Raw genomic sequence first — 21,818 nt, 5'->3', positions numbered from 1 at the left:
CTACACAAGCACAACTCTGACCACGTCGCTCTCCTGGTCAAAAACCAACGGGATGAGTTGTCATGCTCTGGCTCTAAATCATCTTCAATAATATCACAAATTCCAGTCAAACCTGGAAACCCATTCTTTCCCAGACTTTCTCCTTGCTGCCAAGTCTCAGGGCCTTTGCACCTGACATTTCCTCTGCTTGGAGTGCTCCACCCTCCCAATCCCACCTGTGGAAATTCACATTTTCCCTGGGGAACCTGTGGATACAAGGAGGACCCTGGCCATGGCCTGATTCCAAGTCAGCCAATATTATCCCCTCCCCTGGTATCCATACTCTCTCCCCTACTCCCTTGGTCCTGTCTTCCTAGATCCTGGTGAATGCAGTAGAATTATACTCATAGGGTTGGAAGGGACCCAAGAGCTCCAAGTCCTCTCATGTCCACCTAGATTAGTGATTCTTATATTTAGGGTGCATCAAATCCCCTGGAAGGCTTGTTAAAACACAGACCTGGGGCCCCACCCTCAGAGTTTCTGATTCCAGAGGTCTGGAAGAGAGTCTAAGAATTTGCATTTCTAACAAGCTGCCAGGTGATGCCAATGGTGTTGGTCCAAGGACCACACTCTGGGAACTGCTGACCTAGATTTTGATTCAGAAATTAACCTTGTATCTGTTTCCCATGAAGGATCCAATGCCAGCACACTCTCTGTCTTGGTTTGGCATCCACTGATGGAAGCAGTTACAGCGGGAGAGGCAGGGCTTCCAGGCACCCGCTGTTCAGAGCCCTGGGGAAGGTCTCGGGTGTTAGTATTACAATGAAGTCACTGACAAGAACGTAAAATTCTCTGCAGGGAAAATAATCACAGTGATCCATAAAGCAGCATACTGTAACAATATCAATAGCGGTGATAATAATAGTAATAACATGATTATAATATAATGTCATCTGCCCTAATGTGCTAAATCCAGACTGATCTGAGCAATATAAAAGAATTACTGACATACACAAATGCTCACAAAGTCTAGCTTAGACATATTTGGGGCCGTTTGGATGATGGCAATGGTGGTGAGGACTATAATAACAAACCCCATTTGTACACAGCTTTAGAGTTTCTAGAGCACTTTCACTTGTTTTATTTCAGCAGCAACCCTGGGAAGTACACGGGCAGGCCAGCTTCGTCGGTTTATAGACGAAGCTCATGTTCGCTCGCCCTTTAAGCCGTCACGTAGCAGATAGGCGTGAGTGCCTGTTGGGGGCCGGTCAGGGCCGAGCAGGCGCTGGGAGAGGGATGCAGGCAAAACACAGGGACATCAGTTCACTTTGAATTTCAGATAAACGATGAATCATTTTGTAGTGTAACTATGCCCCCCATGTTGCACAGGACATACTTATACTAAAAATTATTCATTGTTCATCTCAAATTCAAATTTAAGTGGATGTCCTGTATTTTTATTTGCTAAGTCTGGCAACCCAACTGGAGAAGGAAGGAGGGGATAAAAAGAATAAGAAATGTTTCTTGCCTTCAGAACGAGCTCACAGCCTGCTAGAAGAGGAAAGACCCCAGACAGATGACCCCAATGATCCATGTAACCAGCGGAGCAGGAGCAGCGCTTCCCGAACTTGAATGTCCCAGGAGTCACCTGGGGATGTTGTTTAACTGCTCCTTTGGCTTCAGGAGGGCCAGCATGGGGCCTGGGATTCTGCATTTCCGACAACCTCCTGGCGGATGCTGACGCTACTGGCCCCTGACCACACCCTGAGTAGAGAGGATACAGTGGGAAGCTGAGAGCTGAGGAAGCTTAGAGGAGGCGCTCGATACACCTTTGGGGGTCAGGGAAAAGCTTCTTGGAGGAGGTGGCCCTGGGTGGGTCTTGGCTGGTAAGAGTCAGGGAGGAAGGTGGAGAAGCTGTGCAGGAGAAGGAGCACCATTTGAGAAGTCCCAGCGGCAGGAGAAAGCACTGCAAGTTTGGGAAGGGCAGGGGATTGACCATGGATGGAGGATAGGGTTTGGACAAGCGGTGCTGGGCTCTGGGAATCCAGAGATGAATCAGACGTGGTCCTTGCCATTCCAGACCCCGCCCCATCTTATAGGAGAGGCAGAGCCATGGACAGACTCAGGCCCTTGCTGATTCACTTCATCTCCTCACCTTGGTCAGAGCATCAGTGGCAGAGAAACTGGTGCTATCGGTAGACTTGGACTCGCGGATGGGGTTCTGGGGTCTCTAGTAGTCATGTGGTCTTGGGCGCTTTGAAGTTAACAGTGCTGGGGTAGCAGTGCTCAGGGGGCCTGTGCTGGTGCTTCGGGTTTGTCATCGCACCCAGCCAGATTGCTAGCGTTCCTCCGCGTCCATTCTCTCTCTCTCCCCTTGGGACTAGATGGCCTACTTTGAAGCTGTGGACTGGCCTCTCAGAACAACTCTACACTCCCCAGCCTCCCTGCATGAGGTGTGGCTAATAGGGGAGATAACCTGTGAGTCCGTCTGGGTGCAGTACAGGAAACGACTCTAGGGTTCCAAGCAAAATGGGATTTAGTAAAGGGCTGGGTGCTTACGAAGCCATTGGCAGGACTGGAAGCGTGGAGGTTGTGGGATACTGCTAGGACTTGTGGTCACATCATGGCAGCTACAAGGTCAGAACACTAGTAAACTGCTCCAACGTCACAGCCACCCACAGACACAATGTGGCCAGACAGTGCACTGGAGATCCAGCCACTGTTGAAATTCCCGTGGGCCAAGGCTGCAGGTCAGCTATGTCCACTGCCTAAGGGAACATGGCCTCAGCCTTCTTTCTGCCTTCCAAATCACACGCGAATGAAGCTCCTTGGCTGGAACTAGTCACAGCCAGAATCCTAGTGGCAGAGGAGCCTGAGAAATGTGGTACTGAGGCTCTCAGGCTCCATGATAAAGTGAAAGCAGAGCAGGGCACAGGGAGGGTGTGCGGAATGTCACCAGACAATCGTCATTCTCACCCTTCCTGTCAACTGGGATAAGGACACGACAGTGAAGGCAACTTCCCAGGACAGCAGAGAATCATGACAGAGGTCACAGAAGTGCTGTGAGAGCGGGGACCGTTGCATGGGCGAGAAAGCAACATCTACCTTGTGTAAGTCACTGTTTCACAGCTGAACCTGTGTCCCGACACGGCACCATGAAGTGTAAAATGAGGCCTCAGAGGGATCATTTCTGGAACGTGTAGCGTTGGTGTTACTGGAACATCAATTCAACCTGGCCCTCAGGAGTGCGGCAATGAACACCGTCGACAGATAGAGCCGTGTTCAGGGCTGTGGGTGATGGGCACCAAAATGTGGGCCATTGAGCCTCTGCTGAGGGAAGTTGGAGGGTGCTCAGGGGGAAGAGGGGTGTTGGGGAAGACTTCTTGGAGGAGGTGGAACTGGAGCCGGAGCTCGAGAGGAAGAGAATGGCTTTCCCACAGAGGCCGCTTTTCTCTCCCCTCTCCAGAGCTGCACGGCCCAGCGCGCCGCCCTGCAGGGTTGAGGGGCAGGAGGACAGAAGCATGGGGCCTACACTTAACCAGGAGGGCTGATTTTTGACCTGGAGCAGGTCGGAGACCAGATGGTGGCCTGGGAGGTGTGAAAGGAAAGGGGCTAGCCATTGCTCCAAAGGGAGGGACCTGTGTCTCTGAGACATCAGCTTCAAGACTGAAGACAAGGATGGGGATGGACGCACTCAAGAAATGGCCTGGAGGTCATGAAGTGGTGCCTGGGTCTGGCTTGCCCCCACCCCACCCTGCCTGCGGCTCCTCTTCAGGAAGGCACACTGCATGCCCTCTTCAGACAGGCATGCCTCTAGGAGACATGCAGCCTGGGGAACAAGGACAGTCACATGAACCTGCGTGCCAAGTACTGGAGTCGGGCCACACCGAACCAGCCATGCTCTCTTCACCCGTCTCTGTGAGGGGATGTGTTTAGGGTGTGAGGATAGGCCCCAAGCCAGGGTCAGGGCTTATTTAGAGACCAGAACAGGACTGTCCAGGGTGAAGAGATAGTCCAGGACCAGGATCAGCAATTTAGGGCTGGCCCAGTGGCGCAGCGGTTAAGTGCGCATGTTCCGCTTCGGCGGCCCGGGGTTTGCCAGTTCGGATGCCAGGTGTGGACAAGGCACCACTTGGCAAGCCATGCTGTGGCAGGCGTCCCACATATAAAGTGGAGGAAGATGGGCACGGATGTTAGCTCAGGGCCAGTCTTCCTCAGCAAAAAGAGGAGGATTGGCGGCAGATGTTAGCTCAGGGCTAATCTTCCTCAAAAAAAAAAAAAGAAAGAAATTAGACAGGGACAGGAACCAATTGGTGACTAGTATTGGGCTCAGCCTGGGGCCAGGGTCACTGCTTAGTCTGTGTCAAGGACCACAGCTCAATCTAGCACCAGAGGCGGGGCCCAGTCTGGGACTGGAGTCTGGACTCAGTTTTTGATAAGGAAAGAGTGTTGAGCTAACTGACCCTCTGTGTACGAGCTCAATCTCATTAATTCCCTGGATAATAACTGTAATGAAAGGCTAGCAGAACATGAGTGTCATTCCTTCATTTATATCATACTTAGCCCTCAAAACCATTTTACTTCTGGGCCACCTCTTTCTTTTCCTTCAAACTGGGGTTTAGATCCTTTATAACCTTTGGTAGAAGAGAGTGTGCAGGCACAGAGGGGTAAAATGAGCTGCCTTGATTCTCACAGCAAGTTCAGAAGGAGGCGGAGCCAGGCAAGAGGCCAGTGGAGCAGGTGCCCAGCCCAGGGCAGCCTGGTGGACTCAGCTTCCTGCAGTGCTTTGGAGACAAGCCCCAGGTCACCCTGAAACCCACAGGCAGGCGGGCAGGCAGCTGGCTGGAGGACTTGGCAGCAGGGACGTCCTGGATCAGAGCCTTGGGCCTCAGCCAAGGCTGTTTAGCTGGGATGGAGGGTGAGGGCAGCGATTTATTCAGCCTGCTCTGCAGCGAGCCCCGGGGCAGGTGCCAGCAATTTGCCAGTCCTGAGTGACAGAGCTGGGAACCGCTGAGCGGCTGGGAAGGCCAGGGACCCCTCTCACCCAGGTCCTCGTGGGCACGCTCAGCCACTGAAGGAAATATGAAGTGACGGTAAGTGACAAAATCGAAAATGTAATTAAGACAGATGGAACCAACTGGCGGCAATGATAAAAGCTGTTCCCCAGGCCCTGAGATTTAAAGCGAGGTCACAAGATGACCCCATCCTGGCCCCACAGCCAGCAAAGAGGAGGTCGGGGGATAGCTGGAGGATAGGACCCAAGCTCTGTGAAAGACAGTGAGCAAACTGGGCTTTGGCTGCACTGAAAGAGATTTGGGTCAGATACAAGGATGAACTTCCTGGAGATGAGGGTGCTTAAACCTTGGCATAATGTGACATCATCTTCTTTTCCCAAGGGCATATATTTCCCCCATGGACAGGCTTGGACACAGGGGCCTGGACAACCCGACCTCTCCATGATCTGTGGAAATAAGACTGGCTCCAAAATCAAGAGAGAAGTCTGCCCAGGTAGAGGTGGATGACATTTGGGAAGAGGACAAAGGGAAGGGGGCTCAGTGTATAGCAAGTCCCAGAGGGCTTCCAGCAGCCAGAGCTGGGAGAGTGGGAGGCAGCCAGGTCACAATGCTTGAACCTGACCCCTTTTTGTCCTTTGGTGCTGCTGCCCCTAAGTCAGACCAGGAACTGAGCGGGCGTGGTGGCCATTTCCAGAACCCACAGAGGACACAGCAGGCCACTGGCCCTGAGCTCTCCAGAGGCTCTGATGGAGGGAAGTCCAGGGGCCCCATGGGAGAGCCTGTGTAGGCTCTGATGGAGGGCAGGATGCCTGGGATCTGTGGTGAGATTCCTGTGAGAGTCAGGAGGCTCAGCACCAACCTCTGGGGCAGGCTCGCTTCGCCAACCCCTGCTGAGAGAACCAGCCGAGGCTTTGCTTTGAGGGACTGAATTGGCCCCTCTATCCGCCCCCATTCTCCCTACTTCCAGCGCTCTGTGCTGGGCCAAGGGGCAGGCAGAGAAGGTGGCTTCTTTATGCTTGGTGAACTCCCAGGTTGGTGGAAGAGAAGAATTCAAGGTAGTCATTCAGTTCCCATTTGTTGAGCATCTACTCTGCGCTAGGCATGGGAGCAGGGGCCCACTGTAGAGGTTAAGAAGTTTATAGCTTTGTTGGGAATTGAAACATACAAAGCAATTAGATAGAAGTGAAATACTTAGGTATTAACTCAAGGTGACAGGTGGGTCACATGGTAAGTGCACAGGAGCTAGGGGAAGGAAGAATTCGGTGCAGGTGAGAGTCAGTGCCGGACTCTTAGATGAGGCAGAGCTTGAACATGACCTTTGCAGGATGAGAAAGAATGGCTTGGAAGATTAGCAGATGGGAATGCATCCTGCATGGGCTCGGTATACAGGTAAATGTGTAGAGATGGGGAAGAGTGTTCAGAAAGAGTTTTTCTGAACTTCAGCTCAGAACTAAGATCGGGGCTGAAGGGGGGCAGGAAATCCTTGGGTCATCCCAGCAGGTCCGAGGCCACTATGATATCAAATGTTTTTGTGAGAAGAGCCTGAGCCCAGGGATGTGTTAATTTCCCCAATGGATCCATCTCCAGAAGGTCAGTCCCAGACCCAAATGGCCAAGGACTCCGGCCCCTGTAGTCCTCACTCTTGGGGCTATGGAACAGGTTCCCCAAGTCCTGACCCCACAAGCCACAGAAAATGAAATCAGATTGGAATGAATGTCAGCCCTCTGCTGTGCTGATGGTGAGGGATCAAAGTCACTCCACCCCCACCAGGGCCAAATAGTGGTGAGATGCATGTGGTGGGGGAGGAGCCCTATACCCTGTGCACTCTCCTCCCACAGGAGCTAGACCATGAGCTCCTCTGACTCCAAGGCCAGCCCAGCAGTCCTCCGTTGCCAGAGAAGAAGTAATGGAGACGGGTTGGTCCTGCCATCCCTGGACCATCTTTCATTACAGGACATGTCCTTGTTATAGATACTGAGCATAAGACAGGGCTGGCATCATTCGAGAGATTGGAGAGACGTAGAAGGAGTGCTCCATCATTGCAAGCACACCATCCATCCATCCGTCACAGGCCCAGCATTTATGCCTGCAGCTAGAACACTGAAATATCAGTCAGGATTTATTGGGGGCGTTCAGTGATAATTTATGCCACTCTCTTTCCCTTTTAGGGACAGTCTTCCTGAAACATCTCTATCTTCTCTTCATGACTCGCCATTCTTAACGACCCAAGATGTTTGTGTCTGCCCACGTGCAGACCCTTTTGGGGGTGTTTTCTTCATCATCTCCCCCAAACCCATGGGTCAGCCTCCCACGCTGGGGCAGCCCCTGCCTCTGACTCAGGAGAAACTGTATGATAAGGAGGAGATAAGGCCCTTTTCCGGATTTGCCTGCTGGATACCCTGGGGATATGAGTATTCCAGGGGAGCCCCCGTCTGTCACCCCTAATGGGTCTAGGGGAACAATGGCAATTCTAGATCCCAGCTGTGTAGCCTTGGAGAAGTCACTCTCCACAGTTGGGACTCTCACCTTCTCCCTAAAATGAAGGGGCTGGACTGGATGAACTCTACTTCTTCTTTGTTGTTGTTGGTGCTGTCAAGTTACCTCCAACTGTGAGAAACCCTGAGGGTTTTCATGGCCAGTTTTTTCAGAAGTGGATGGTCAGTTCCTTCTTCCTAGTCTGTCTTAGTCTGAGGCTCTGCTGAAACCTGTCCACCATGGGTGACCCTGCTGGTATTGAAATACCAGTGGCATAGCTTTCAGCATCACAGCAACACACTGCTGCCATGATATGACAGCCGACAGACAGGGGGTGTGGTTCCCTGACCGGGAACAGAGCCCAGGCTGTGATGGTGAGAGCACTAGACCTTAACTCCTAGCCCACCCTAATGTTCTTCCTACTCTATAAGTGGGTAAGCCCAGGTTCTGGATGCCTCAGCTCATTCAAGGCAAGGCCTGCCAAAGGGTAGGCATTCCAGAGTTCAAGAGAGAAGTCGGAGCCAAGGACTGAGACCGGGCTGTGAGGATAAGAATCAACCTCTCATTGGGGCAGGGGGGCAGGGGAGAATCCCAAAGGGAGCTGTTCTTTGGGAGGGGGTGCCAGGGGTTCCCTCCTGGTTTCTGCCTCTATCTTTTCCTCTGCTCACTTATTCTCTCTCTTCCTTTTCCTTCTCATCTGATTTGTGCCTGCCTTGAACTTTGCCATCCTGCTTCCCACAAACTACTTATCTCAAACCACATTTTGCCAGACCAGATAGTCCCAGTGTTGACCCAGACCCAGGCTGAGGTCACAATCCAAAGCCTCAGCCCCCAAATTCTGATTGGTCTTACTGATGTTTAATGGCCCCAGAACCTGTTTTAGCAAGAGGCTGCCTTGGAGGCAAAAATGATGGAGAAACATTCCTGAACTGGACATTGAACATCCAATGTTCCTAGAAGCTGGGAAGCATTTTCACTCTAATTTCCTCAGTCCACTTTCCACTCTTCTGAGGGCATAGCTGGTTCTGTCCGGAGCCATGAACTCCAAGGGCCCTTCCAGAAGAGGCAGACCTGTGATGGAGTTATGTGAGGTGAGCATTCACACACAGGAAGCTCTGGCTACAAACACCTGTCTTAATAAAACAGGTAACATGGTTGTGACATAGCAGTGTCTTTTGAGCATATATATATTTAATTTTTTGAATCTTAAAGTATCTTCACATGGTTCAAAATTTTTAAAATATTAAAGGTATATAGCTAAAGATTTCCTTTCATTCCCATCTAAAATATAATCTGTTCCCACCCCCTAAAACACACAAACTGCTATTAATTTCCTATGAAGCTTTCCAGACTTTTGTTATGTCTATTATAAGCAAAACCAAATATGTATTCACATTTCCCTCTATTTTTCGCAAAAGTTAGTACCCTATACGTGCTATTCTGCTCCTTTCCTTTTCCACCTAATGAAATATCTTAGAGATCTTTTTACTTCTTAATAAACTCCCTTATTCATTTTCATAGCTGCATAGTATTCCACTGCAGACTTTATTTATCATTCGAAATCCTCCTACATCCAAACACATTTGGAGGTGGTTTATAGGAGAACGTATCTTCACTAGAGGATGTTTGAGATAAGAGATCAATATGACTCATAGCAGGGGGTCTCAGTCTTCAGTTTGCATAAGAGTTGACTTGAGATGCATACGACACTCCCACCCCCAATGCCTCACCAGGATTCTGATCTAGTAAGTCAGAGATCAGACCAGTGAGCTGCACTTTAGCAAGTTGATTCTGTTCCAGGCATCTACAACCTTCTCTCTGAGAAGCTCTGGTGAATGGGAAAGGAAGCAAGAACTACATCCTACATGGAAAATATCGAGGCTGTTGGAATGAATCATTAAATTTAGCTCCAAGTTTCCTGGCAGCTCAGACCAAAGTGGAACCAAAAGGATATAGTGTTCTCCCTGCCAGAACAAAAGGCCAGTTTTTCAGGAGACATAAACATGTCCCCAGCCTTAAATTCTAAGTGAAATTTGTCATGGGAGCCATTATTTAAGGTACATTGAGCTGCACAACAGGCAGCACCTTCCCCGATAGCCACAGAAGACGCAGGCACATTCTTCATACTTCCTCTGCAGAAGTCACAGCCTAGCACCGAGCCCAGCTCAGGACAGTGTTTCTGCAGGAAGCTCAGCCAAGATGGGTCATCCGGACCACCTGTGACACCATCAGAAAATCTGAACAGAGGAGGTCAATACGACTGAGGATAGAGAACAAGGAGACATCTCACTTGGTTTCTGAACCCAAGGGGAGGCAGGATGTCTGTCCCTAGGCCATGCCCAGGATGAAGAAGGAGGTCTCTCACCTACCCTAAGAAGCTCCTGGAACAATGTGGTGGGAGGGAGGGGAAGATGGACAGCTGTTTCCCCATTTTTCTCACCTAAAGCTTTGAGTATTTCCTGAATCTTCAGGAGCTGGTGTCATTTTCCAATTAAGCATACAACTCAGGGACTGGAACATGGTGAACACTCCATAAGTGTTGGTGCTGACAATATTGATGGAAGGGGAGGGGCAGGAACCTGTGTTCCCCATCCTGCTATCCCTAGGATATCTTAAAAACCTCTAGCATTTTATGGTGCAGATCAAGGTGAATATGTCCAATATCTTAAACAAGGCCCTCAACCCCAACCTTTGTCTACTCAAACTTAGGTAGACCAAGACATCGTAAAGCCATTCTCTCCTCTCCCCTCGCTCACCCTCATTCCAAATTGGAGAATGACCTTGGTACCATGACCACCATCAGGATGTCCAGGAAACTATGGTGATTGAGGCTAGAGTTGAGTTGTAATAGATAAGGACACACCTCTAGGGTGCATTCAGCTTATCAGATGAGGCCTGTGATCCAAGACAGATGCAAGAAATCATTGTTTCTATGAGACAGAAGAAAGATAAGTGATTACAGTGGGATTGCTAGTTACATATCAAAATCTATCCTTCTCTTCTTCCATAATGGTAGAGTTGTAGTTAGCCATGTGGCTGCCCAGCAAGGAACTACATTTCCCAACCCTCCTCTTGCAACCAAGTATGATCATGGGACCAAATTCTCAGCAATAGTGGATATGGTATGTACCATTTCCAGGCCTGGCCCGCAAAACCTTGGAGGTGTGCTCCACCGTGCTCCCTTCCCATGAGCCCAAATTCAGACATGCTTGTGACCCAGCTGCAACCAAGCAAATAAGTACAAAGCCCTAGAACAGTGGCTCCTAACCTTTAGTGTGCATCAGAATCACGTAAAGGGATTGTTAGATCATAGATTGCTGGGCCCCACCCAAGAGTTTCTGAGTCAATAACTCTGGGGGTAGGAACTAAGAATTGCATTTCTAAAAAGCTCCAAGGTGCTGCTGATGCTACTGGTCCAGGAACCACACTTTGGATAGCAAAGCCCCAAGGTATGGCAGGGAAAGAATCTTGATCCCTGAGTGACCACGTGAAGCAGAGCCTCCATACACCTGGATGTTCATCTTGGATTGATATATTAGATTGCTGTTTCTTAAAGCCACTGAATTATTGCTGGATGTCTATGTTTTAGAGTCCAGCTTTACAGTAATTAATATAGCCATCATCTAGTTCACCCTCTTTGAATATTCAAGAGAATGCTGAGGCCCAAGAGGGAAGGACCTGCCTAAGGCCACATACCAGTCAGGGGGCAAACCAGAATGAAAACCCAGATCTCCAGTCTCAGGGGAAGCCTGAGCCCCACTGGTAGATGCTGGGTGTACTATGGTCTCTTTTACTTAGTGTAACAGGCAGAATAATCTCCCCAACCCTCCAAAAATGTCCATGTCCTCATCCCCAGAACCTGTGAATATATTATGTTATATGACAAAAGGGAATTAAAGTTGCAGATGGAATTAAGGTTGCTAATCAGCTGACCTTGAAACAGAGAGATTATCCCAGATTATTTGGATTGGCACAACGTAATCAAAATGGTCCTTAAAAGTGGAAGCAGGAGTCAGATGAGACGATGTCAAAGTAATGTGTTAGAAAGACGCAACCAGCCTTGCTGGCTTTAAAGATGGAGGAAGGCACCATGAACCAAGGAATGCAGGCAGCCTTCAGAAGCTGGAAAAGGCAAGGGAACACATCTTCCCCCAGCGCCTCTGGAGGGTGATACAGCCCAGCCAACACTTTGATTTTAGTGCTGTGAGACCTGTCCAGACTGTTGACCTCCAGAACTGTAAAAAAATTAATTGGTGCTGTTTTAAGCCACTAAATTTGTGTGATTTGTTACAGCAGTCACAGGACGCCAGTGTGCTTGGGGGCTGTTCCCTGTGTGAGGCTGATCTGGCCTCCTGAGCCAGAGCTCCTAGAGGGGTGACTTTGCTCCATCTCCCCAGAAGGAACCCACACCTCACTGACACTCCTCTCAAGAAGCTGCCCCGATCCCCCAGCGGGCTGCGAGCCTTCCCAAGTGCTCTTTCCCAGGAAGGCCTCCGTGACCTCCCCGCTGTCCTTGGTCTCTGCGCTCTGACCCCTTCAGCCCTGCCTTGCTGCACCTCCCTGTTCCCTGGGGCACATTCTTGTCTGTCCACCCTAACATGAGCTTCCTGAGGACAAAGCCCTGCTTCTTCCTGGAAACAGGCAGTCACGTCCAAGCTGGAAGAACTAGAGGAAGAGGATGGCGGCTGAGGAAGCCACTGCAGTGGTATTTGCTGGCAGACTGTGAAGGGTTGTGGGGCAGGAAGCCTGAGCCGAGCGCAGGAGCAGAAAGTAGGAGCACTGGAATTTAGCCTCAGCCTTGCACTGTCTCCCTGTGTGACCTTAGACAAGTCCCTTTACCGCCACCGGCAGAGGTTTCGTTTCCTCATCCTTCAAATGGGACTGTGAACCCACACATGTTCAACTGCGGGATGATTTACAGGAAGGGCCTTAAAAGTGTCAGGAATTCTTTTCAACCTTGAACTTTGGAACAGGCGGAGGGAGTGGAGCCTGTGCAATTGGTTGCATTCCCCATCCCGGCTGGGCCGAAATGAGAAGAATTATGTCAAACTAGGGGCATGTGGATTAAGCCCAATAATCCTAGACCGAAGTGAACTCCTGGGGCCAGAAGGGAGATGGGAGATGGGAAGCAAAGGGAGAGGGAGCATTAGGGATGTGCTGTCTACCCATCTGATGACCAGCTTTGGAGGACAGAACTGCATGCGATGGCCCCTCAGAGTTCTGTATTTGGGGCTGGCAGGTCAGTCATTGTTCAGACAGGGAAGAACTTAGCCTGTCAATCATTTACACCTTAGTGTGAATTCTGTGGCTGGTTTCTCCTCCCCAAGGGGTTTGCCTATCAGCCTGAACCCTCCAGGCAAGTGCAAGATTCTGTCTCAGGCAGCAGAGTGAAAAGTACTGGCCACGGAACCAACCTTCAGCTACAAAGCTACCACCTTCCCTGCTCTTTCAGCTTGACTCAGGCATCCCTGGATTCCAGAAATGCTGGAATGGCCTGTCCTGCCCTTCTCACCAGCGTGAACAGTGAATGTTCATGCCAGGGAGGTGGTCCCCCATCCCCTGGGGGATTCAAGCCTTGGAGCAGTCACTACTTGGAAAGGAATCAGCCTTCTGTAGCTTCCATTAATGACATACAGGGTCCCTCACACCCCTGAAAAGGCTGGATTCCAAGATTCTGTGAGAGACACAATCACACAGGGGCTGTGAAGCCCTATTATCTTTTCTCCAAAGACGGGTGTCCCACAGCCCTTCCTGGATCCTGACCCTTTTGTACGAGGTTACTTTGTGGGAGAACACTGGGGTGGCAGGCCCAGCCCTTGAAGCCGGCTCTCTAGGCACCCTGGAAAAGGGCCCCTGGGTGGCCACCACCCAGCTTACCGGTTTGCACAGTCTTCCCCCAGCCTTACCCAGCCACAGGCCTGAGAACAGGTTCAGGGGCAGAGGGACCCCGAGCCTGGGCATGCCTGCTTCTCATGCTCAAACTGCCCCAACTTTGAGGGGTACATTTTCCTTCCTTTGAACCAGAAGGGACTGGCAGCTTCTCCATTGTTTTTCTGGCATTTCTTGGATGGGAATTCATGCCAGAAAGGGCTGGGGCAGAATGGAGAGGAAAGCAGGAAGGAACAAACACGTAGAGAGTTCCTGCCCTATGCTGAGAACTGAGGGAGCACTTTATAAGCATTTGCTCATTCTTTTCATTGCTAATTTATTCACTGATTACTTCACAAACACATAGCCAACATCCACCGTGTCAGGCTTGGTCCTGCCTTTGAAGAATCTACAGAATAATGAATGCTGTGAAGGTTTCGTTATGTCTTGCAAAATCCCTGTGATGAAGGTATTATTCTTTCCATTTTATAGATGAGGAAACTGAAGATCAGAGAGGTTAAGCAACTGGCCCAAGTTTACACTATTTGTATGTGGCAAACCTGGGAGACAGAACTTGGTTTGCAATTCTCTTCCTTTGACCCCTTCCTACTGTGTGTCTGTTCTCATGTGTAAAGTGGGGGTGCAGCTCCCTACATGCATGGTTGCTATGAAGATGAGATACAATGCACGCGAAACACTGCCATGAAGTGGATATTCAGTAAGTGGTTCGCGGTGCAGTGGCTCTTGTGTCTCCAGGTCCAATGCTCTCTCCCTTTCTCATGTAGTTGTTGGAGACAGGCTGCCACAGAGCTGGACTTAACAGGAGCTGGGGAAGGAAGGAGGTAATTAAAGGCTTGGGAAAGCCTGGGTCCTGTGGGAAGCAGATATTTATCAGTCCGTCACCAAGTAATAATTGAGCACCAGTTGTGTATCCTCAGGATCTAAGAAGGAGATGGAAGATTCAGAAGATACAACCCCCACCTTCAAGGAGCTCTCAGCATAGTTTGGGAGGTAAAACAGATACATGAGCTACACAGGACAGCGGCCTGACTGTGAGTACACAGCGTAAGTGCTATGGGGACCCAGAAGCGGGCATGGGTAATCAGGAAGCTTCCTGGAAAAGAAAAAACCTGAGCTGGGCCCCTGAAGGATCTAGATGGGAGAAGAAGAGGCACCTGCTAAGAGGCTCTTAAGCAGCCCCAGCCACTGGGTATAATTTTTTTTAAATTTTAAAATGTTGAAATAACTATAGACTTTAAGAAGTTGCAAAAATAGTACAGAAAGGTCCCAAGTACCTATCACCCAGTTTCCCCCAGTGGTATGGGGGAGTGTGGGGATAACTATAGCAATTTTTTTTTAAAGATTTTATTTTTCCTTTTTCCCCCAAAGCCCCCTGGTACATAGTTGTATATGCTAATTGTGGGTCCTTCTAGTTGTGGCATGTGGGACACCGCCTCAGCATGGCCTGATGAGTGGTGCCATGTCCGTGCCCAGTATTTGAACTGGCAAAACCCTGGGCCACTGAAGTAGAGCGCGTGAACTTAACCACTCGGCCACGGGGCCAGCCCCTACAGCAATTTTAAAACTAGAATATTGACATTATCACAATGCAATTAACTAGACTACAGATCCTACTTAGCTTTTACCAGTTTTTTCACACACTCATTTTTTGTATGTGTATATGTATAGTTCTATAAGTTTATCACACATATAAATCCATATTACCACCACTGCAAACAAAATTTAGAATGGTTCCATTACCTGAAAGGAGCCCGAGGGCACCTTTAAATTGCCCACGTTATGCTCTGCTCATAGACACCAAGGATGTGGCAGCCTCTCTGCTCTGCTCATCAGACTGGAAAGTTCTGCTTATCCTGTCCTGCTCTGCACGGTGAAGGCAAATTAAGGCCTGGGTGTCCGGGGACAGATCTTCTGGTGTTGGCTGCAGCCCCCAGGCACAAACCCTCTGTGAAGAGGCTCATCTTGCTACTTTCTTGCAGAAGGAGAAACAAATTCTGCAGACTTGCTCCTCCCGAGGTGAGACTTGGATAAGCACCCTGAGAATCAGCACCGTGGACAGATCCAGGGTGTCTGGGAAGGCAAAGAGGGTTTCCAAAGGCAAGAGAAAGGACTGGGTGCTTCTCTGGGTCACCCCTTAATCTGGAGATGGACCAACCCTGTGTGAGTACTGACTGCCCCCTCCCCAAGGTTGCAGAGCAGGAAAGTGAGAGGACATTTCAGGAGTGCAGATTCCTGTTTGCCTGACTCCTCTCCGTTATTCAAAGCTCATCCTAAGTCTCTTCTGTTCTGAGGATCTCTCCTTGACTTTCCCACCTTGCTGGCTCCCTTCTCTGAATTAATTTACCCCAAGAACTGGCAGAACCATCCAAGACAGCCCGGGAGCACACTGTGTGCTGCTCTCTGCCTGCTCCCACATATGAAGCTGCACCCCCCACCAGAATGTGAATGCCTTGAGACAGGACCAGCTTGTCCTTTACTTGTCTCTTCCATTCATTCCCTCTTCCTCCACACAGGGCTAGGCACTCAGGGTCTTTCTGGAGGACATGTTAGTCAGGCAATGACTTTGTCCTCAGCTTTGATTTTCTTTCCACAATCCCATCCTTGCCACCTTTTCTGTCTAGCATTGTTGGCACAGGGAGCAGAGGGGATATATCCAAATTTCAAATTGCCTTCCAGAATTCCTCAGCTTAGCTTCCATTTCTTTCTCCAATAATTTGTAAGATCCTTGTCCCTAGGAAATCCTCGTCCATGGTCTGTATTATGACTGGACATCTCTGTCTATCTCTCAGTTGGCCTTCCCCAGCCACCTCACTCACTGGTATCATTGAGAAATCTTGTATGGATGCTGTGCTGCACCACCCAGATGGCCCATACAGGATGTATTCTCCCAGCTTCTGGGAGGTTGTTGTTTGATAGTTCTCGTCTGCCTGCTCTCCCTGGAAATTGCCATGGCTGAAGAAAGTGTCCTTGTCCAAGGTCACATCCACTTTCTAGGGTGGTCAACACACAATGACTGTTTAGTTACAAAGTGTAAAGGCCCAGCTCCCTCACCCCAACTCCAGACAACTCTGAGGGATCTTCCCAGCTTCAGAGCTCCTGAGGAATCATCTGAGGCCTTCACTGAGACCGCAGAGCAGCCCACATTCTCCCTCTGCCCAATCCTGCTCGCTTCCCTCCCCCACAAGCACTGGCCCTGAGACTACTCCTCAATGAGTTTTCTGCACACTAATCATCTCAGAGTCTGCTTCCAGTTGAATGCAAACTCTGATAGCTCTAAAGTCTTGGCCCCATGAGATTAAGATTCCTTCTGACACCTCTGCCCACCATCTGACTATTTGGACCCAGGCCCATCAAGTCAGAGTAGAGCTACCCTGCACGTTAATTTCCCCCAAGTCCCCTAAAAGCCTGCTCACTCCACTTTCTATGACAATCCTCAGCCTTGCTTCTAGAAGCAGGCCTTCTCTGAAGGTCCTGGGGTTGCTTGGCATAGTAAAATGAGTTTTGAAGGCAAGCAGATGAGGGTTTGGGCTCCAGACCCTCCACTAATCAGCTAGGTGACCTTGGGAAGGTTACCTGATCTCTTCAACCACTCTTCCCATATCTGGAAGCAGAAATGATAATAAAAACATCACAGGCCTGTTATGAGGATTAACGATGCGTCATAAAGAAAACTGTTTAGCTCAGTGCCTGGCATGTAAATATGTGCTCAACAAATATTAATTCCTTTCCCTCCTTATTTTGGGTCTGGGGGCACTTTCCAACTAATTGCCAATTAGTGTTTTTAAATTAACCCAGTATTGAACATCACAATCACAGATGTGGTATAAGTCTACAGAAAAAGTTTCGAATTTTCCATGCAACGGAGCAGGCAGGGGGAGTGATGGTCATTCCGCTCAGCTCTCCCTGTGTGCTAGTCTTGATTTTCACGCTGTTGGAAATTCTTGGCATCTAACAACGATTCCTCATGGCGTGAGGAACAGCAGGTGTTTTAATTTTATCCTAAGGGGAAATGGAGCCCAGCCAGACCTCCTTTTATACCTGGCTGGAGCAGAGCCTATGCCCCCTTGAGACACAGGACCAGCTCTTCTTCCTAAGCAATCAGGGAATGGGTTGGAGAGGGGGTGGTACCTTAGATTATGGCTGCTTGGGCTTCGCAACTGGGTGCTGGCATCTGGAAGAAAGGACATGAGCAGACAAATCAGCCTGTTAAGAGAGTTTTGTGAAAGTGTAACTTGCCCTTAGAATAACAGCACCAAGCATCCAATGGTCCAACCACTGTTTCTCCCCAAATGCAATGATCATGCACTCACCTCCACCAGCACCCGGCTCCTTCAGCCCAATCCCTCTTCCGGCTCCCCAAGGAGCAGGAGAGGCCCTGACCTCCCCGGAGCTGCTGCCCCGTCATCAGAGCAGCAGACACGGGCTGGGCTGAGGGTTCAGGGTGGGAGCTGGAGGGGGCGTGGGAAGCCCAGGGCAGGAAGCCACACACCCAGCACACGTTCTAGCTCCAGCTGGGTCTTTTCTGACAACCTTGGCCCAGCATACACCGTCCTCAGCGACACCCGCGCTGGGCTCAGAGAATGCTGAATTAAGCCCCAATCAAGGGGCCATCTGAGGGCAGGCTGCCAGCACTAGCAGCTGCTATTTTGGGACTTGGTGAAGACACTACCTTCTCTCTCTCTTCTTCTCCGTCTCTGCTCTGTTTTATTGTTCTCCTTTCTCTCGCTTCTCCATTTCCATTTTCTCTAGGTTTTTCTCCTTGAGCATATATGTCTTTTCACCTCTCTGCTTCTCTGTCTGTCACTCCTGTCTCTGTGAGTATATCTTACTCTAGATCTCCCTTATCAAACCCATTTGACAAACACTCTCACTGCCACTGGGCCAGGCCCTGGCTCTGCTTTGGGAAAGAAGCGATGTGTAGGCCCCTGCCTCCGGGGCCCGGAGTGTAGTCTGCCTTTCTCTGGTTATCCCCGCCCTTGCTGCATCTTGACTGGCCCTGCTCCCCCTGCCCCGGAACTCCAGGATTTGCTTCTACAGGTCAAGGGGAGGGTTCACATTCCAGCCACCCCCTGACCCACGGGGAGTTTCTATGCCCCCGGGTTCTCAGTCCTGCCTTTACGGGCTGGGGACTTCTTGCCTCTTCCTCCAGGCTTCCAGTTCCAGCAGCAAAAGGACTGGCATTTCCCTGCTGGGGCTGTGGCAGCGAAGGCTCCAGGATGCCCAAGAGGCCCAAGGCTATGCTGCCCCACCATCCTGGGCCCAGGGAGGCCTGGCCCCGGGCCTGCAGTGTAGGACTATTTGGTCTGCCTGGGTCAAACCAGTAGGACATGTCCCTTGTCAATCAAGAGATTCAGGATTCATAATCAAAGCCTCTTCTCTTTCCAGAGAAGGAGGGTTCCTGAAGGGCCCGTGGCCAGTATACTCTGGGATTTTAAGGACATCTTGTCTCCATCCTCTCAGCCTTCCAAATCCTTACACACTGCTAGGCCCAGCTCACTTCCCTCCTTCCTGCTCACCTCCCCACACTGCCGTGTCCTGCCCCAGCTGCCGCAGCCCTGCAGCCTGTCCCGTGCTCTCAGCACTGAGCTCTCCCACTCTGGTCCCTGCTGGCTGAATTTAACCTGACCTGTGTTCTTTGACACAGGGTGTGGAGCGGGCGCAGTTCTGTGAACACGCCCGTGAACTCTCCGAGGTCCTCCCCCTCTCGGACAGTCCCCTCAAGGAGCTTCCCTCCTGGGGCTTCCCCCATGTCATAGGAATAGGAGGTACGTGGTAACTTTTTAGGTAAATTAGTGATTCTTTAAAAATCAGCACCTACTATATGCCAGGCACTATTAGATATTTTCAGATGTATTACCTTGTTTGATTCATAGGCCATCCTTTTGAGGCTTATTGGCCCATTCTAGAGTTGAAGGAACTGAAGCCTAAAGAGATTTCCCAAAGTCAAATGATAGGAGCCTAGGTCTCCTGACTCTGCAGCTGGGGCTTGTTCCGAAACCCAGCTCCCACCTGTAAATACAAGAAGGCGAGAAAAAACTTCTCCAGAGCATGGTTCTTCCGCAAGCTTTCTTAATGTGAGGTCCAGAGGCCCCACTGCCCTTAGCAGCTGCTCAAGAGCTGGACCCAGTTCTTCAGGAAAGACAGGCTGGGCCAGCCCACTGAGCCAGACGCAGGCCTGGCGAGGACCCAGCCCTTGGTATAGCAAAGAAACACTTGCTTTGGGCCAGGGTGGGCACAGCTGGTGACAAGTTCTCAAAGGGAGCCCAGATGTGAGAGGATACCTTGGGGTGGGAAGGGATGCTCCTTGAGCCAACATCAGCCAGAGTCTTAGGGGAGAAGGCACCAAAGGTTCCCAGGTAGCAGGTGGGACTGAGACCTTCACTCCTGGTGGGAAATAGAAAGCCAGTGGCCCAGGGCTGCTTTGAAGCTCCCCAGGGGAGGGACATGTGTCTCAGGGCCTCCCTGGTGATCAGTTGGTGCCCCTCAGGCCTGTGACACGAGCCGGGTGTCTGAAGCAAGCTTTGGAGCCAACGAGAGAGTGCAGGTCTGGGAAGGCACTTTGATGCTTCCTTTCTTCAGCGGCTTTTTCAAGATCCCTCTGCTCTTTGTCAGCAGTGCTGTCATGTCAGGATGTGCCAGATGAAGGAGAAGCGGGCAGGGGAGTACAGGCTGTGCCAGGCTGCTCAAGAGGGAAGAGCAGTTCCACCCTGAGGCCAGGGCCTCAGGTGGGTGCCATGTGGAGGCAGAGCCCCAAAGCTTGTCACAGCCCAGGTCCAGCCCAGGAGTCCAGAGCCTTGACCTCTGGGGGACCCTGGCTCCCAAGCTGCCCTGGCCCATTTCTCCCTGGCTTTTAACCAGCAGATGGTCTCCCAGCCCAGCCCTGCAGCCCTGCTTACCCCTTAGACTTCAGGGGAGCCCCACACCCTCAGCTCCAGCTCCTGAACCCTGGGCCCAAGAAGTCTCTGCTTTGGGGCCCACATCTGCCAGGTCACCAAGTCCTGGAGATTCTAAATCATTTCTCTAATCCACATTCTCTTCTTTGGCTCCCCTACCTCTACCCAGCTCAGACCTTGCTTGTCTTCCCCGTGGATTGTTGTCACACATGATCTTCCAGCCTCTGGTCTGCCCTATCCACAGCAGAGCCAGCTTTCCACCTCAGCTTCATTGCCGCCTTCATCCTCACCCACCACCCAGGGTGTACTGACATGACCCCTGGCAGCCTCGCTAAGCTCATCCCCACTCTCCCCAGTGTACCCCCTGGTCTCAGCCATACGCAGCCGTGGCCGTTCTTCAGACATGCCCACTGTTCTCACACTGGGCCTTTGCCCATGTTTACCCCTCTACATAGGATAGTTTCTCTCACTCCTGCCTAAATGCACTGATCCACTCCTATTCTTCTACTCAGCTTCTAGACCCTATTCAAGCTTCACCTTCTTCAGAAAGCCTTTTCTGGATGCCAGGCTGAGCCCAGTGCTAAACCTTGGTCTCTCTTGTGTCCTAGTCCCTGTCATGCTGGGTTGTCACTGCTGGCAGGAGGCTCTGCTGCAGAAAACTGAGCCTCCTGGGGAACAGAAGACGTGTCTCATTCACCTCCCTCCTCCACAGCCTGGCATGGTGAGGATGATAAAGAAACAGGCAGCCACTCACCAGTTCCCACCATCTGGTTGAGACAGCAACACACACATGCACACTCACGCACACAGAACTACCTGAGCCCTCACAGGACCAAGAAGCTGAGCTAAATGGAGGGCTAAGTAAGCAAGGAGGTTCCCCTGAGAACACAGAATTGGAGCTAGGTCTTGCAGACTTGTTCAGCGCCTATCCAGGAATGAGGGTGGGGACACTTGTGCCAAGGGCGGGTGGAAAATGACTGGTGGATCGCATTCATGGCCCCAACCCTTCACCCTCCCTCGGTCCGTGCCCTTTACTGTGTAACTCTGTATTGCCCTTCCCTACCCTGCCCTGCCCCTTGACGCTGGGCCCAGCCCTGTGACTTGCCTTCGCCAATGGGATGCTAGCAGACATGCTTCAAGCAGAGGCTTGGCATGGACTTTCACATTGGAGACTGCCTTGTCGTGCCCTGCCATCACCATGAGAACATGGCCGAGCGGGCCTGCCGGAGGATAAGAGACATGTGTAGCAGAGCCAAGTCATCTTAGTCCTCCCAGCCAAGGTTAGCCTAGGTCAGCCAATGGCCACCAACCTGCAGAGACGTGAGCAAGCCCAGCTGAGACTGGGAGAACCGCCCAGCAGAGCCCAGCCTAAATTGCTGACCCACAGAACAGTAAGTTAAAAGCTTATAATTTCAAGGGACTGGATTTTGGGGTGTTACACAGCATTATTGTGACAATATAGTGACTAAGGCCAAGGAGATCAGCCTCTGGGGGGCGGGCTTATTCACAATGGTGCCCGCAGTGGGCTGGCAAATAGGGATTCTGAACAGAGTCCACCTTTCCTTCA

The sequence above is a fragment of the Equus przewalskii genome, chromosome 1 (genome assembly GCF_037783145.1).
Source record: "Equus przewalskii isolate Varuska chromosome 1, EquPr2, whole genome shotgun sequence".
Lineage (NCBI taxonomy): Eukaryota > Metazoa > Chordata > Mammalia > Perissodactyla > Equidae > Equus > Equus przewalskii.
Note: the sequence above shows the minus strand (reverse complement) of the source record.